The 3,187-nt window shown below is 42.1% G+C and overlaps 1 pseudogene; it reads left to right on the top strand.

The window, feature by feature from the left end:
- The first annotated feature begins 2,003 nt into the window (after window positions 1–2,003).
- Ube2e1-ps1 (ubiquitin-conjugating enzyme E2E 1, pseudogene 1) lies at window positions 2,004–2,645 on the top strand (annotated as a pseudogene).
- Window positions 2,646–3,187: the final 542 nt, after the last annotated feature.

The following is a 3,187-nucleotide window of genomic DNA, read 5'->3' on the forward strand; positions in this document are numbered from 1 at the left end:
TTTAAAACGTGAGCTACAACATTTGCAAGGAGTTGTCGCATCCCTTTTGAACATGGTTTCTACATTGGAGAGCACAATGGCGTTGAGAGCTAAACACGGTAACTATGTGCTTTATTGTTAACAACCTAAATCCTCTATATTTAATTCATTTTCCTTCCCTTTGCCAAAAATGCACACCTGCGTTCACATCCAGTACATTGCACAATGGAGAAGTGAATTTAGAAATATGCCTTAAGTGCACACACAGGAACATCACATGTATGTGTGTGCACATACATCCTGTGTTTTAAGTTGGATGAGTTCAAACTCTTTCACTTTCATTTAGCCTGTTATATTATTAGCCTCAACTTAAAACCTCACAGTAAAATCTTTCTTTGTAGTTCATTTCCATTGCTGTACAGCCAAGACTTGGACTTCTGTGACCACAATATCCCAGCATTCTATTTTCTTCTTGCTGTTTAGACCAAATATTTTGACAAAAGTACCTTAGAGAAGAAGGTTATTTTGGCTTAAATGTTGAGAGTAAATTCATTCTGATGGGGAAGGCACAGTAGCAAAAGCCTACTGCTACTTGCTTATATTTCTGTGGCCTAGAAATCAAGACACCAAATCTCAGGGATCTTTAATGCCCCTCTTCCTCCTGTTGGTCCCCATTTTCTAAAAGTCAGTGGATCCTAGGTTTCAGCCTCTCCTTTCAACCATTTGGATGGAAGTCTCCCCTGATTGCACATGGCCTCCATGGCTTGAGGATGTACTAGAGAAGGAGGCTTTACCTGTATGGCTATAGGGAAGCCATGAGGAGGAGCGTAGACTTTCCAATACGGCTGCTTTAGCATCATGTATCCTATTATAAGCAACCCTTCCTTAACCACGTTCTATAAGGAAGTCCCATAAACTTACTGGCTCTTCAGGGTGAACCTTGGTAGAATTGTACTTTATTAATGAGACCTCCTGTGAGGTAGTCAGACGTTGCTTGTATCTCCCCTGGGAAGCACTACTTGCAACAGGATGGCAAAAGTGCCTCACATGGACTGCCGTCTGGTATTGCCACAGGTAGATGCATTTTTCCCATAATCTCACACCCGTGTTCCAGAACAGCTCACAGTCAGCAGCACCTCTTTATCCATATCCATTATTCTTGAGACAGACAAGGGAAGCTCCTTAACATCAGATGACATAGCTCTTCTCAGAAGTTGTCCAGGTGTTGACATACTGACGGTGACAGTGACATTTTAGTACAGAGTGACTCGAATTTGATGAATTTCTTGTTTTGCAGCAGAACTGGGGATGAACTATGACTGGAGTGGGGCTGGCAAGTTGGTAACTGGTTGGACAAGGATGATCTCTTAGGATCCTGTTTAGTTTCAATTTTCTGTAAGAATCAACAACTCTAATATATGGTGTGTGTGTGTGTGTGTGTGTGTGTGTGTGTGTGTGTGTATGTATGTGTGTGTGAGTGTGTGTGTTTATGTGTGTACTTGTGTATATATGTGTGCATATGTGTACAAGTGTGTGCATGTATGTGTATTCGAACACATGTGCGTGCATGCATGTGAGTATACATGAGTGCACACACTTGTAAGCTTAAGATGAGACTCCCTTTCCCTGTCTCTGTCTTATTGCCTTGAGAGAATTTCTCACTGAATTGGATGCTCACTGTTGCAGCTAGGCGGACAGGCCAGTGAGCTCTCAAAATCTTCTCATCATCATCCCCAAATGCCAGAGTGACAAGTTACCCACAGCTGTGTGGCTTTTTACAAGTGTGCTAGGGATTTGAACTCAGGTCTTCATGCTTGAAGAACAAACACTCTCATCCACAGGGCCATGTGCCCAGCTCCTAAAAGAAGAATGCCTGAGATTGTAGACAAGGGTAAGGAAGTCACATGAAAATCATGACATAAATGACCTGCCTGTGAAAGAGAATAACAATTCAAAGGAAACAAGACCTCCAGTGAGCTTTCCCAGTGAGAGTGAGACTCGAGTGGCCAGTCCCAGTCACAGCTATGGCAGCTGCATGGAGCAGCCAGACACAAAGAGAGGAGCCGTTCACAGGGTGGTGTGGGGGTTCATTATATCAGATGATGATTTGAGGGTCAGCACCAGCTCCTCTTCATTTTTATCCTCCAACCAGCAGACCAAAAAAAGATGGCACCACCCCCAAGAAGAAGGAGAGTAAAGTCAACATGAGCAAAAACTCTCCTCTCCACCAGTGCTGAGATGATCCAGAAGGAGCTGGCAGACATCACTTTAGACTCTCTGCCAAACTGCAGTGCTGCTCCCAAAGGTGACAACATCTATGAGTGGAGAGCGACCATTCTGGGGCCTCTAGGGTCTACGTATGAAGTGGAATATTCTTCCTCAACCTCACTTTTATACCAGAGTATCCCATCAAGCATCCACAGGTTACATTTCATACAAGAATGTATCACTGTAAAATAAATAGCCAAAGAGTTATTTGCTTGCACATATTGAAAGATGGGAGCCTAGCGGTAACTATCTCGAAAGTCTTCCTCTCTATCTGCTCACTCCATACAGACTGCAGTCCTGCTCACCCCTTGGTGGGAAGTCTCGCCACTCAGTATATGACCAACAGAGCAGAACACAACAGAATGGCCAGACAGTGAACCAAGAGATAGGCTACATAAACTGGGTTTTCACAGTTCTTACATGATTGTCACAGAAGAGAGCTGTTTATGATTTTGAAAAGGTGAGTGTGGGAGTTGGAAAAGAGTAGAGTATTTCTATAACAGATATTATTCAGTTTTAACTTCCTCCGATTTTGTTGTAACTTAAGGTATCTTGCTACAGTAGACAAAGTGGTAATAGTGACTTTTGAGGCTGTCAGTTTGCAAGATCATCTGACTTTTAGTACAACAGGAAAGAATGCATGTGTAGACACTTGTGTTCCATTGATTATAGTCTACTGTACTTTCAAAATCAGCTTAAATTTGCATAGGCTACGCACATGGCCTTTCATGTAAAGTCCAATTTTCTTGTTTAAAAAAAATGGAATTTGTTTTTCCTTCTTTGTAGGAAACAGTAACGAACAAATCTGCCAAGATGAGTTTGTTACCTAGTATGTGAAAAATGGACATCTGACTGCAAGACACCATGTAGGAAACACTAGTTAATGTATTGTATTTTAAATGCAAATTACTTCAAGGGTTGGATCAGGATTTGTGGAAAC

Source organism: Rattus norvegicus, chromosome 6, assembly GCF_036323735.1.
Source record: "Rattus norvegicus strain BN/NHsdMcwi chromosome 6, GRCr8, whole genome shotgun sequence".
NCBI lineage: Eukaryota > Metazoa > Chordata > Mammalia > Rodentia > Muridae > Rattus > Rattus norvegicus.